Genomic DNA, 15,409 nt, shown 5'->3' on the forward strand with positions numbered 1-15,409 from the left:
GAGGTAAACGAGCGATTAGGAGCAGAGCCAGGTCCAGTCTGAGAGAACGCTTCCTGTTACTCTGCACTTGATTTAGGATGATGTGCAAAGTCAATGAACCACACACATACATACGCACAATAAAAACACGCACATACACGCGTGCATGTGCATGTCACTGACTGAGGATGTGCGCACGTGCACGCACTCTCTCACACACACACACACACACACACACACACACTTTGTGTGTGTGTGTGTGTGTACAGACATCAACACAGACATCACACGCTCACACACACACATGCACTCACACTCACACAGACATCACACTTGTGCATATGTGTGTGTGTGTGTGTGTTTGTGTGTGTGTGTGTTTGTGTGTGTGTGTATAACCCTGTTTGATGGCAGCTTCTCTGATAGGAAAATGGATCGATGTTTAAGTATTTAATTCTATGATGGTTTCCTTTAAGAATCTCCATCTCGGTGCTCTCTGGACCATTATCATTAGAATTTGTTTATCATTAAATTATAAATTCCTCATCTGTCCTTAAGATGATGCTGTAATCCAATTTCTAATCCTCCAAATGCAGTCCTGCCCGTGTGCTCCACGTATCCGTCTTTATTCTTTGTGACTTCTAACCTTTTTCCTGAGCAGTGCAGGACTCAAACCATGAAGCAGTGTGAGCTTCTCGGCTTCATTGGTTCTAAGCTACAGTTCAAAGTCATTCAGTCCTCTTCAGTATTAGACTACAGTCAGTAGTTTAACACACATTGACCTGATTTCAACAAGTAAGAAAAAAGAAATTGTAACCACAAGGAAAAAGATTTAGTCTAGCAGAAGGAAACTGTGGGCTGAAGCCTGAGCTTCTAGTCCCTTCAGCAAGAAGACAAACACATAGAACAATGTGGACTGAGGTAAATCACCAACGTTACTCAGGGGCTTCTTCATGGTCCGGACCCTGACGCAGCGGGTCAGAGAATCTGCTGCCAGACTGAACCACAGGACTGAAACACAGGAGCCTCATTTGTTATGATCAGTTTATCTGAAGATCAGGCAACGGGAAGACATATTGTTTAAGCGCATTGTTATTGTTGTTGTTATCAAAATGTTCTGAACCACACAGAAGGATAATTAAAAACACACTTGGGTTCTTCTCACGCTCACTGTTGCAGTTGGCGGTCGTTGTGACTGATCAGCTGCTCCCAGCGCGCTGCCCAGCGACGCTGAGGCGGACGGTGTAAAGCTGAATGCTGCACTTCGCACATTCCCGGCTGTTCGTGTCCAGAGGGTCGACCCTGGGCAGATTATAATGGCTCTATAAAGTCTGGTGACCTCACAGTCTCTCTCATTTACAGCCAATGACTTTAAGTGTGTCCAATCCAATCCTCAGGTATTTATTGAGAGAGAGGTGCACAGCCACTCTCTAAGTAAATTGAAATCATCGTCTTCCCCTGGGACTTTGTTCAGGCCTGGTCCAGCACTATGGGGGAGGGGGGGGCACACTTACTAAGGAATAAGAGCATAATTATGCATCAGTGATGAGGGAACATCAGCGTTACGTTGCAGTAGTTAAGTTTCAGTGTGGCCCAGAGAAGCATGATGCTACTGAAGGCGCGTCTTGATGGAACAAGACCAGACCAATGGGTCCTGTACTCGGCTAAACTCTGAACTATGGGATGGCTCACTCCTGAATACCAGACTGGCTTCAGAGGAGTGTGATTACAGCAGTTACTTTAGATACAAGGTTAATCCATGTTTAAGAAACGTGGGACCCAGATGTTGCCTTAATGTTATGAATTTACATGTTGACACTATTAATCTGATTCATTTTAGTGGGATTGCTGACATTTCATTCAAGTCACAGCTTTTCATTTGGAGTGAACTTTACTGCAGGTTTGTGTCAATAATCCCATTTATAAGAGAACAATGCGGACGGTCTGGCCTGAAATGTTACTGGAACTAAGTGAAGTCATTCTTTTCACATACCTTTTTGAATGTATTTGCAGATTCGTAACCTAATTAAATTCAGCTCCCTGTGCTCAGGCTGCGTTAAGCTGGGAGGATGTGGGGCTTCTGTGTCAGTGGGTTTGTGTGAAGTCTAAGCTGTGCAGATCAGAGTGACCAGAAGTCATGCTAAGCAAATAAATAGTGTGATGTAATAGCCCCCCACTCGTTCAGATTAAAGACATAGTTCATTAGCGCTGAGGCACTTTAACCTCGCAGACACGTCTAACGGCCCCAGCTCCACCATGACACATAAATCAAATAATGATGAATATACCTGATTGGTCTTTGTTCAAAATGTGCAATGCACTGTGTTCTAATGCAGAAAGATGAATCCTTATGTAAAAATCAATAGAGGATATTCTCCAGAAAGGTGTCAGCGCTTAGTGTTATGGATCTTTGTGACAGAGAAGCAGCTGCTGTTTTAAGCTGAAAACGTTCTAGTTTTGTCAATCGATAAACGAGCCACTTCTTTCACCATCTTCCCTTTTCATGCAGCATCCGTCTTCCCAACTACTCTTAGATGGCAAATGTCCAGTTCTCAGATATTCTAATGATGACATTTGTCCATTTATTGCTGATCAAGGGGATCTGAGCAGTTTCATATGCTTAAAAGCCGTTAACATTCAATCAATTCATCATTTGGTCGATAAACGTCAGAAACGGGTGAAAAACTGAACAGTCAGATTCCACAGCGTCTAAAGCATCGCCTTTAATCCAAAACATACGGAGCGTGATGCTTCAGTATAAACTGGCTGATACCATAGTGTGACCTCAGTAATAAACCTGCTTGATTATACATGCCTGACAGCTTTAACTAAGTTAATGACGGCGCTGTGGCCTCTTTTGTTAAAAATCTGCTGAGCGACTCGTGTCGTTGAAGTCTTGGGCTGCAGCCGTGGCCTGTCTCAGCCTCTTGTCTGGCAGCACTCGCAGCCTCCTTCCTGTCACATGATGTGAGAGATGCAGGCATTTGGATGGAGACTTTAATGGTCCACAAACGTCCTCCCTCCTGCCTCTTATTGTTTTATAAAGCGAGTGGAGTCTCAGATTGATTGTGCGGCTTCTGTGCCTGCCGCTGCATTCAGCTGTGCACAGAGGAGGAAAAATGACAAACACTTTGATTCCTATTTGTATTTATTCTTCTCTCCATGAAAAGCTGAAGAATAGTTTTTTATTAATTTCATGGATTATTTGCTCATTATGCATTAATCATGGTGCCCCATCTGGAAGGTGCAGGCGCGACTGTGTGAGAAACAGCCATTCTGATCTCAATTAGATTATGCCTCCGCTCTCCGTCTAGCCATAAATCACTTCTCCAAAGTGAAATTAACAGTTACTGGAGCGCATTAATATCCCAAGTCAAGCATGAGGAGAATGCAGTGACTGAAACCAGCCATCTCTCAACGTTGAAAACATCATTTTGTTTGTGAAATATCAACATTACATGCTCAGGTTTCCCTCCCCCTGCGCTGCTCACGCAGACGGGAATAAATCAGCAGGTCAGCACACAGGGATCAGGACAAATCTGGAAATCGTAGCCAGTCGCAGTAAAGATTTACCTAACTTTATTGTCCCTGGGGGAAGCTGCCGGCATGTAAACCGCTTCCCCTTTCGGGTGTGACTTGTGGTGGCGAGTGGCAGCGTACAAGCTGGACGTTGTCATCCTCACCACAGAGCAGCACCTGAACATCAGTAACTGTGTTTAAACACGAGCCTGTAAGGAGCAGTAGGCATCGGTTACACAGCAAACCTTTCAATGCACTTCTCATTCTGCTGCATGTAAGATACTGTTTAATAGACTGGCAACAGCAGTAATGCTGTGCAATGTAATGGGCTGTAACACTGCAAAAACTGTACCAAAGTACAGACGATAGAAGGTGAAGAAGTCAGGAGCCGTAAACACGTCGCAACGTAAAAGCAGGTCCAGGATCAGTTTAGAGCCTCAACAGTAGAACCGTGCTGCAGCCTCACTGGCACCTGGTTGAAGGTGAGAAGCTTTAGTCTTTATCTCTCTGAAGGATCCACTGTCTGTGATCTTAGTCCCAGGTCAAAGGTCATCCACCATCCCTCGTCAAAGCTCCCTGAAGTCATTTCCATCTTTGTCACACGTCCAATCTTTGAAAGCTGTGACAGACGTCATGCAGCAGCTTTAAGCCTTCTTCCCCTGGGCCGTGTGTCCAGACAGGCCAGTCCAGCATCCTGAAGCTTGGCTTAAAGCAAACCAACTGTCTTCCTTCTACATGAAGCTGAAGCTCTGCTGAATGAATCTGTTCAAGCCCTTTCCCTTTCCTCTCTCCTCAATGCTTTGAGCTGATGATGAACGTCAGCTGATGTTCTTATGCAGCGGGACTTCACGTCGTCATCAGGATCTACCTGCCTGTTTTTTTCTGTGAAATCTGGTTGATGGAGAAAGCTGCTCTGGCACCAAGTGAAGGACCTAAAGTTCATCAAGTGAGAGGCAGCAGAGGAGACGGTGGAGGAGGAGAGACTGTAAAGAGCAAAAAGACGGAGCTGGAGACCATGAATTCCCTAAACTCTGATTCCTGCTGTCACATCTGTCAGGATGGTAACAGAGGAGGGGGAGGAGGGCAGGAGGGGGGGGGCGCAGCCCTGGGAGCCTCCATACATAATTAATGACATCATTTCAACTACACTATTGACTAAACAAATGCATAAATCACTGAGGCTCCAGTCAATAGACACGGAAACATTTAATCATGTTCTAAATAATGACTACTGTTCCCATAATGCTGCTGATTTGGATGAAGTGCTGTGGGGAGACGTGGCGCGGCGGCTCAGCGCTGACTGACGGCGGCGTCTTCATGAGGAGTGGCAGGTGAAAAGTGGCCGTCCCACAGGCACTGGATATTTGCTGTTTTGTTTATCAGCCGGCTGCCGCTGAGTAGGAGTGGAGCAGCATGTAGAGCCTGTCCGTGCGCCTTCTCATCTGGGGATCGGACAGAGGAAGCGTTTAGGCTGCGGGCGCCGTCACCAGAGACAGCTGCTCCAGGCGTCTGCATCGCACCTGCACACGCCTGCCTCCAATCACACTTAGCCTAAACGCGGCAGACACCGAACCAGCACCTGCACATGGGAGGAAGCAGCTGTGACCATGTGTACCTCAGCGTGGATGCTACAAGCGTGTTCATCACCATACGAGCAGCTTTTATTCCATCACGGCTCCGATGATGGTTGGAGTCCTATTAAATCATGTTTTAGTTCTTTAGTGTCATCACTGCTATAAACCGTGCTTAAAACAACACAGTCCCCCTCTGAATGGCCTTAAACTCTGCTAACGTCTCCGTAGGTGCATCTCATTTCCCGCGTTGCCTTCACTGACCAGCGTCTCCTGAGGACTTTTACGGCTTCGCTGTCAGTCAGAGTGAAGCCCGTTTGATGAGTCTATCTTCTCCTGGTGCCTCCGTGCGACTCCAGGGACCCTCCTCCTGGCGCAGCCCCCCTGCTGTGTGGTGGGTCACAGGTTAATGACCGAGTGTTTACTGTCCAACAGGCTCTTCCCCTTCTCCGTGTTTCCAGCAACAAGAAGCTGGGTGTAGCAACAGAGAGCGAGGAATGTGCTGCCACACACAGGCTTTGTGGGAGAACAAGCAGGCTGGCACGCTGAGAACCACCAATATTTATTCATGATAGTGAGAAAGTACTGGTTTGTTGGCACAGGCTACTTCATTTACATTCTGTTATAGAGCGTTTGCACCAGCGTGGGAGCAGATGAACCTGTCCTGCTCACTGCTGCGTCCTGTCATCCTGCAGAACATCTCCTCGTTCCTCGAGCAAATCCTGAAAGAAAGAAATGTTGAGCGTAAGAATGAAATAAACACCTTGGTGCCAGTTTGGTTCTTTAGTCTAAACCACTTTCTTCATGGGAACCGAGCGTCCCACATGAGCTGCTGACGATAAGCATGTAATGATTGGCCTGAGAGTTTAAAGAGTCGCACACTTAATCACTGGTTGCTGAGAAGTGGCAGCAGATAGAGCAGCTGGAGGCTGAGCCCCTGTCGGCATCTTTATCATCCACACCTGCAGAGGTTCTCAGCAGTTTTATCTGGAGTCTGAATGAATGATGAGCCCTGGTCATATGAGTCCCCTTCAGCTCCAGTTTAACATTTCCTGTCGCATGGTAAATACGTGGCGGTTTTTGGGACGTCTGCCACAGGCGGGAGCAGGTCTAGGACAACGCTGCTGCCACTGACCGACGGATGTCTCTAGAAATGCCTCCTAGGATCGGCACCAGCTGTAAGTTACCTTCGCCACTTCCTGCTGCTGTGGATGCTGTGTGGCTGAGCTGAAGACTGTGTCTGAACAGGCCTTTTCTCCTTTATCCTCTCATACCTGATTCTATCAGTATAAGATTCCATCCCTCGTTCATGGTTCTTTGGCTCCTGTTTCATTTTTCCATCTGCTCAAATGCCTTTGTTCCTAATGCAGTGTGACACATGTTGTATTTTATAAATCTATTCTCATGTTGTCAATAAACCAAACCTAATTATTCTGGACGCAGCCTTAAAGATCGGCTAGTCAGAAAATGCCAGCAGAGTGTAATCGGAGCCTGGCCCCTGTAATAATGGCTTTTAATGGCTGCTGATTAATACACATGATGAACGAGGATCAATAGTCATAACCTGCAGGGAGCTGAGTGGCAGACAGTGTGGTGGAGTCGAGCGCGTCCTCCTGCAGCTCGTCAGCACAAAGTGAACCGGTGACACTTTTTTATTTACACCTCAAACACATCATTTGCCTCCGCAGCCCCACGCTGTGAAATCCCCCCTCAGATAAAATGTATTGCCATTTAAACATGATAAAGAGGCCATTGAGGTGGCCATTACAATAATCCATCATGTCTAGCGGTGCTTGGATCCAGCCTTGCGGTAAATCCAATCTGAGCAGGGTCAACAGTGTTTTTTCCTCCAACATGGCCGACCGCTGCGTCTGCTGCGCTGTCATCAGTTAGCTTTTGTCAACACGAGGCCACGAGAGTGGCATTAATGCTGCCGAGCTGACACCAGGCAGGTGGATATGTAACATCTAAATACCGGCGTTACATCATGTGCACGGTTCTGGGGCCGTTCATCGAGCGATAGGACGCTGCTATCGGGTTCTAGCGTCACTACGTTCGACATTTGAAGGTGCTGTGCTGCTGTTGCTGTTATTGTTACCCTCCTCCCCTCTATCAGTGCATCACACTTACGTATGTCCCTGCTCACAAACTGAGCAGTTTGTGAGCCTCTGTAAAGGTGGAGCTGCTCAGTCACAGTTACGCTTCTAAACTTAAGCACTGTTCTTTCAACTCTCATTGGCCCGGTTTCTTAGGATTGAATGTATGAATTATTAGCTTTCGGGTTGAGCTTCGCTCCTGCCCAGATGTCTGCAGCGTGCTGTGCCACAGCGACGTGTTAAGTGGTGACTAATGTGCAGGTATGGATCTCTTGTCTTCCTGGCCTCCTCCAGGCAGCCTAAGGAACCCCCATATAGAGTTAATCATTACATCCCAACCCCTACCCTCATTGATTCCCCACATACTAAAGCTGCTGGAGCAGTCAATCCTGCGTTGGATGCAGATTGCTGTGGCAGAACAGACACCTCAGCCTTTAAAGGCGCTTTCATTTTCTGTGTTTGTGCTGAAGGAATATCGACTGCTACATGATGCTGCTTCCAGTCGACCATCTGTATGAAGATGATGTTCACAGTTGAGGAGTGAAGTTTTATTTGAGATCTCAATTTGAATTAACTTTTAGGTTTTTTTTTAGACTGAGAAGGGGCTGAGGTCAGTAATCAGCCAATTACATAACACATAGTAACAAGGGTTCTAAAGGTGATGTTCTCCTGAGTTGTCCTAACTTTCCCATGATGCAACTGGGCACAGACTAAATAAAATCCTTTATAAGGCAGAATGGCAGCATTGTGTCATTGAGGGTCCTTCTCCTGTGGTTTGGTTCTTGAATATAACTAGAATGAGGCCAGAACAGATCTGAGCTGCAGCCTGTAGCTACTGTACCTGCCACCACTGAAATACCCTGTGTCAGTAACTGATGTCAGATCAGTCTCGTTTGAGTTTTGAGCCAGTGACCTTGTGACAGTGATCTTCAGATGTGTTTGACTAACTGACTGTCTTTATAATGATCGTCCCTGTGCTGAGCTGCTCAACGTGACTGGGGGCTGTTTAAACAGCAGCATCGGCTCCTTACAGCTTTGTTACAGCTGAGGAACGGAGCTGCTGTCCACAGCCGACATCCAGCTCCGTGTGCTTTACAGTGACCACAGCCAAACAACGAGCTGTGTTTGACTGGTGAAAACAATATTTCTTTACTCGTCAACACTTAAATCAGAGTCTGTTTAATCTCTCCAAATCCTCCCGAGTGTTGTGCGTGCCTTTTGGCGCCGCTCATTATTTCTGCTGGAGGATTTGGGCAAAGCTCTCAGACACTCAGGCCGTTCCACTTCAGCTGAGACGTACAAGCTTTGTTATAGATGTGTAATTTAAAATATGCTCTGTTACCATCTCCACAGACACATTAAGCAAATGTGCCGAGCGCTTAATCTGCTCTGATTAATATTTTCTCTCAGGGAATAAGTTACAAGGCTTTAAAGTCTCATTAGGAAGCAGTTGTGAGACTCATTTAAATCAGTGGGATATTTGGCTTCCCTTCATATTCATGCCTCCGGATGGAAACTTAAGTTTTCTGTTTTATGAGACAATGGTCTTGTACAAATGAATTACTCAAATAATATCTATATAGGCTGTGTCATGAATCCATTCAGTGGTTTAGGTGATAATCTCTGCAAGCTGCTGTTTGTCAAATGCAGTGGTTCACAACCTAAGGGTCAGGGCCCCCCAGTGGGTCTGACGATAGATCTCAGGGGTCAGCTTGCTCACAGACACGGAGGAAGGCAGCGTAGCTACATACATTATAACAGTAGTAGAGGCTGGTGCATATTTAACATCAGTAGAAAGGATAAACGTCATTGTCCACCACTACAAGATCTGCTTGACAACCAGGAACCGGCGCCCATGACCTTCCAGTCAGCTCAGTGAGCCTCTGGTCCTGAAAGGAGCTGTGGGTCGTCATCTGGGCTGAGCGACTACGCCTGCAGCCTGTCCTGAGGGCTGAGGGACTTCTCAGCAAAGCTTCACGTCTCCCCGTGAATTAGAACTGCAACAGTTAGCTGAGCAGTAGATATTGATTACTGGGCAGTCCATTAATTGCTTTGGTGATTTTTTAAATTAAAAATTAAAGCCTTGTTTCAGGATTTGAACTGTGCCTCATGTGAAGCTATGAGATACTGAGAATAGTCAACACCTGAAAATGCTTGTTTGCAGCTTTTTTGTCAGGCCTGTAATAAACAGATGGGGGCTGATGCCGTTCACCTTGTTTGTGTTGTATTCCCGGTTTACTGCAGAAATGTGCCTGATTAAACTCCATTTAATGTGACCTGCAGTATCTGAAATACATAAATATGTCAAGTGAAGGAGCCTTAATAGACCTGCTTAGGCTGGTAATTGCAGCAGTATTGTTTCCTTCTGATTAGGACAAAAGCGTTCCCAGAGGACCCCCCATCCTTCAGCTGCTTCATCTGCATTAGCCGCCTCTTCCCCTGCTTTAATCTGCTCTCTCCTCAGGTATTTAGAATAAATCAATGGGAATACATGATTGTTTAATGATTTTTGGAGGAGCTCTCTTCGACCACAGCTGCATGATTTAGAATGACTAATTCCACTTTTTTCCATTGATCCACGGCTGCGGATCCACCCAAGAACGGCTGCATTTAGGCAACGTTGGGTGCTCAGCTTTTAGCAAAGAGAGCTCTCAAGGTTACAGAGCGGCACAAAAGTAAAGGAGGCAGTGAGTGGAAAACTATGTGTAGAGATCAGATCAACCAAAACGTGCTATTGGCTATTGATCACCAGAAGGAGAAATTCATTTGGTTTCATTCCTAGATAGGTCAAAGGTCACTTAACTTTGACCTGGGGGAGAGTCTGACTTTAACATCTAAGATACAGCAACTAAACAAATGAGAAAACTATAGGAAACAAAATAAACCACACAGAGCCAGAAATGTAGAAAGCGATGTGCTAGTGGAACCCGTTTGTTCAAGCAAATGCTTTGAGACTCACCTTAAGCCCCGTGAAGGTTATCGCTGCTAACCGATGCAGCAGGAGAGCGGAGGCCGCCGTGCGCTCCGCTCCGCTCCGCTCCGCTCCAGCACATGACCTGTAGGTGGGTGATGCTGTTACTCCTGCTGGTTGATTACCTGAGGCCTCCGAGGCTCCAGGGCCTGAACGCTGTTGCCTGGCTGGTTGATGGACCCCTTAATTACACGAGAAGCTGATTAATTAGAGGGCTGCCAGTTGCCACTTTGCCATGACCCCCTCAGCTCTCAAAACGAACATCACCACTGACCCAGGATTGGCTTGATCCGCTGTTGCCTTAGGAAACTTCTGGTTTTACACTAAATACTCTGGGGAGGGAAGTGAGTGATTTCAGAGCAACAAAGTGTAATAATTAATAATTACATTAAAGGAAACCTTCAGCTTCTGTTTTTATTCATGTAGGTTTTGAAGTGGTCAAGCTTTTTGTGTCTCTGTTTTGTTTCTACTGACTAGCTTTAGTCCTGAGCCCTTACAGGATTAAAAAGTCACTTCCTCATCCTTCTCCATCCTGAGATAGAGCTGCGGTCAGGACTGAACCGGGTCGGGACCGCTGGGTCAGGGATGTCACACTCCTGCAGGCGAAACAAAGGACATGGTCTGTTTAAGCTGCTTCATCATGGTCTGCTCCTCACACTGTGTTATTTTAAGTATGTGATGGTGACATTCACATATTTTAGCTTTTGAACTTGTCAGAGATGATAATTTGGTCCAAACCCGACAGCCACCAAAAACACGGGTCTTATCAGGGCCAGAACGTTCTTATTCTCGTTAGAGTTATTGGGCTTTAATCAAAATTACCTCGTAATTGGTGTCTCTGATTAGATTAGTGGGAATAAAATCAAGAAATCCCCTCGCTTTAAAAGGATTACAGTGGGTTAAAAAGCCGTGTTCATTCTGAGCGAATGCAAATGTAATCTCATAGAGGAGGAAGAAGCCTCTGACGGAGCTAAAAGGGACTTGTTGGGAATGCAAATGGGCCCAACCCCGTTTTATGCTAATAACAGATCAGCAAAACATTTCAATGTATTCTTGTCTTGTTACAGTTGGGCTAAAAGCTTCTAAATCCCTACCATTTACCAAATTAAACTAATTTCAAGTGCTTCCAAAAGGCACATCTGTAGGCTGACGTTTGTCCCTCGGCCTCGGAGAAGTGGGCTCCGCCAAAGCATTCAACATCCCATTGATCCTTGAATAGTCATGCCTGTCAGGGAGCCATATCAACCATTATCATTCTAATTTTACTGCCTTTCTTGGTCCCTAATCTAATTTGCAATGATGCTGGAGCATTTCACGAGGCCACTGCACTTTCTTCAGAATTTCAACAAGGGAATTAAAGCCCCCCAATTTACATTAATGAAGTGCACATTTAATTAAGGCACATCGTGGAGGAAACATGCCGGACATCAGGTGGAGGAGAAGGATGGAGAAGAGGTGGGAAAGGAAACGTCAAAGGGAAGCGTACGAAACCTTCATCAATTATGTGATTATACAGAAAATAATAATACACAGCCGTGAGTCACTACACATCCACCTCACGGACTCACTGTTCCTGATAAAGCAAGGCCTCGACGTCCAGAGAAATATACTGCTTCAATGTGGTTCCAGGGGCTTCCAGAGACTCCACAGCTGCTAAATCCTCCCATGCTTGTGTTCCAATCATTATTAAACCGGTAAACCCCACTCAGCTTTGACTGAAAAATTGAGACACTTTCATGAGAAAGTCTGATTAAGCCTGCTTTTACATTGTTTACCGGGTGAACCTGATTACAGCTCGTGTTATTGTACTGAGGATCAGGAAACGCAGGATCCACGTGACTTCCTGCTCATTGTGACTGAATTCATGGAAGCAGACAGGAATTAGAAAGCGCAGCTCTTTACCAGGGTGGCCTGCCAAATCTGGGAGGTGGAGGGAGGTGGAGGGAGGTGGCGGGAGGGGCCCGTCTTTGTGCCTGACACATTCTGGATGGGGGTGTTGGTAAGGCGGGCCTGACCCACAATAAGTGGTGGTCTCTGGGGTGGAACCGACGAAGCACAATGATCCGGCTTCTCGGCCGTGAAAAGGCACAGTTATAAATTCATCTATTTGCTCTGCGCTGACCTCGGCTCCCCGGCGCAGGGAGCCCCCGCTCACCCACAATGCATCAGCCTGTCACAACACTGAGGCAAGTGTAAAAGAGGAAGAATGACTACCAGATGCTTTATTGTCTTTGTAATTTCCACATAATTAGCCGGGAAGAAAAGTCCGTGCTCGGGTTTAATCACGCAGAATGAACTTGGAGATTGCCGTTCGTCCCTCTGCTCAGCAGGGCCGGCCCCGAACCGGGCGGCTGCAGGGTTTAACTGTGCGTGACTATGGGCTGTGAAATTGGTTAACACACATACACACGGTGGTGCCGGCCGACCCCCCGCCGACTGTTGATGTAGTTGAACAGATTAAGAGAATCAATCTGTTAACACCTCCTAACATTAAGTTGGGCAGGCTGATTTAATGGGGCCATTCAGCCTGAGCGCCCGGCGGCATCATTAGTTAAGACTCTGAACGCAGCACCATCAAACCCACATTAGTCTGTTGATAAGGTTTAATTTGCTTTTGATAAGCCACCTGAAAGTTGTCCTCAGCCTAATAGTCACTAATTACAAAGATATTACTGATGAATTAAAGAGACGTTTACCTCAGAGACCAAACCCCCAATTAAAGAAATGAACAGATTCCCTGCAGTTTAAAAGTTAAACCATCACACGATGACTTCAACAGGAAGTCAGGTGACGCAGCCCATTGAAAATCATACGTCAACATTTAAAATCTGAGCAGCTTTTGTCATTTATGTTACAGTATAATCATCTGTTGGGTTCTGTAGAGAACCCGACAGATCCCACTGAGCAGCACCAGGACACAGGGAGGAACACAGAGCCAGGCCTCCACGGGTTAAGGCTGAGCAGATAGAGAAGAGCCGACACAAGGAGCAGTGAAAGAGACGGCGCCTCGTTCGTATCAAACATATAAAAATCAGAACCTGCTTGATCTGCCTCTTTAGCGGATCATCCGCAATACGCCTCTGAAGCACCGTCACATGCTCAAGTTCAGTTGGAGCTCCTCCAGGAACCCCCTCCCCCGGGGGTGAATGGCCCGTTTTACTACAGCAGCACCGGGACCATTCTGCAGCTTCAGCCTTTATTAGTGACCTTCAGGGGGGCTTGTAAAAGTGTTGGGCCCTGGAGGGTGAGGGCGAGGAGGAGCCGCAGGACAACAATCAGCCTGGACTTAAAGGGCTGTGGGTGGGCTGGGGACCCCCCCGTCCCGCCCACTCTGACCACCGATTCCCACCGCGGATTTGGGGCGTGACCTCGGCTGAGCTGCGGCTCCGCGGCTGACAGCTTCACGGGCCGTGACGCTAACTCATCACTTAAATCCTCTTATAAAAGAGGCCGTGTGTCCTCAGACGGGTGTTAAGCGCCGGTCTCTGTCTAGTGTCCTGCAGCAGCGGCAGAGACGAGCCGCCAGCGAACGCAGCGTCAGCAAGGATCAAGCTGACGGCACCGGTCCGACCTGAGCCGGATCGGCCCTCAGCTCCCCAGACCCTGCTGATCGGAGGCAGAGCCTGCTCCCAGTGAGCTGAGTGACAGCTGGATGCTGGGAGGTCTGGGTGGGCGGAAAGGATGAGTGTGGAGCGTGGGCAGTGGCTCTGGAGGGAGTGTTTATGTCTGCGTGTAAAGCCAATGAATAAATCAGTGGTTTTTAACAGTATTTAAATAACAGCAGGAGGAGGAGGAGGCTGAAGGAGGCTTTTTCTCTGTGTGATGAATGAGGGGCTGCAGCTCTGCAGCTGCATTACTTAACAGACAATAGCCTCTGAACAGATGGGAGAGTTTAGTTAAAGAAAGTCTGAAGGGGCTTTAGTTAAGGAGCGCGACGCCCACAGGTCCGGTGGCGGCGGCTCTGACAGGTGGTCTGATGGTGCCTTTCTTCCTCACCGTGTAACCGTGTAGCGCTGAGTCCATTTCAGGGGCGTGTCCACGTTTGCGCTCGCTGTCCAACCGCGGTGTGAGCGTGAGGACGAGGAGGAAACGCTCCCATCTGTTGCTTCCATGGGTCTGAGCTCGTGAGCACAGAGGGACTCATCAACTGCATCAACAGCTGCAGTTGGAGATGAGAGCAGAAGCAGCAGTTCTGGGTCCAGGCCCGTTCTGGCGTGAGCTGCTGGGCTTATGTTTAACCCATTGTAAACCGCGACGCTCTGTCAGTGGGAGCTGCACTGGAGCAGAGCTGATGGAGGGCGTGTGGCTCCGACCCAGCAGCCCCCCGGCTCTGACTCGTGAACGAGCCTCGTGCTCAAAAGAGACAAATAGAAATGGAATTGTGTCACTGGCTCTCAGTTTAAAGCAGTAATTGAATGTGGTATTTGTTGTGCGTTATTAGCCCTCAGGATGACGGATTCTGTGCAGCCTCTGCTGCCGTCCGACAAATCTGCATCTGAGAGTCTGGGGACACAGAGGACGTTTGACTTAATCACCCCCCCCCCCCACACACACACATCCCCACGCGGATAATGATATTCCTGCGTTGGGCCTCTGTTGCCTGTGAAGGTTGAAACTCAGGCAAGTTTTCAGCAGGACAAACCTTTTCTCTGCTCTTTAGCCAGTGATTGTCTCCAGGAATGAGTTATTTTGAAGCGATTCAGCCGAGATGCTCGGTGGGACGGCCTCCTGTGGAATCTCATTAAAAGCAGCTTTGTTGGGGCACAGCCCCCAATAATGACATGCAGAAGGCCCGGCCCGGCCGCGGGTCCGCTCATAATGGGCCTGATTCACGGATCTTTGATTGCTGTGTAGAATTGGATTAAAGGATCATGGGCTCTTAAAGACTGCATGGGAATAAACGGCTTACTCAGGGACAGTTGCGTTTCCCCTGCTTTGCATACATGAGCTCAGAGCAAGGTGAAAGTCAATTAGAGGTGAACATCCTGGTCAGAGCGGCCTTCAGGCCTCGTCCGTTTGCGTCGGGGAGTCTCTGACCTGTACAGTATGTGCTCAGGCCGCGGTCCGGTCCTTCCCAGCATTACCCATCATCCACTGCACTTGATTAAGGATCGTGCGCCCATGACTGACGCTGCGACGTCTCCTGTGGACCCACGGTGTGACGGAGGTTATTAATGGCCACAGTCCCTGCGCCTCTTGACACGTTGCTCCTGCTGTCAGTCCGCCACCGCAGCGCATGAGTCTCGGGCCGGGAGAGTGCCGGTGGCGGGCCGACC

This window comes from Betta splendens, chromosome 12 (assembly GCF_900634795.4).
Source record: "Betta splendens chromosome 12, fBetSpl5.4, whole genome shotgun sequence".
Lineage (NCBI taxonomy): Eukaryota > Metazoa > Chordata > Actinopteri > Anabantiformes > Osphronemidae > Betta > Betta splendens.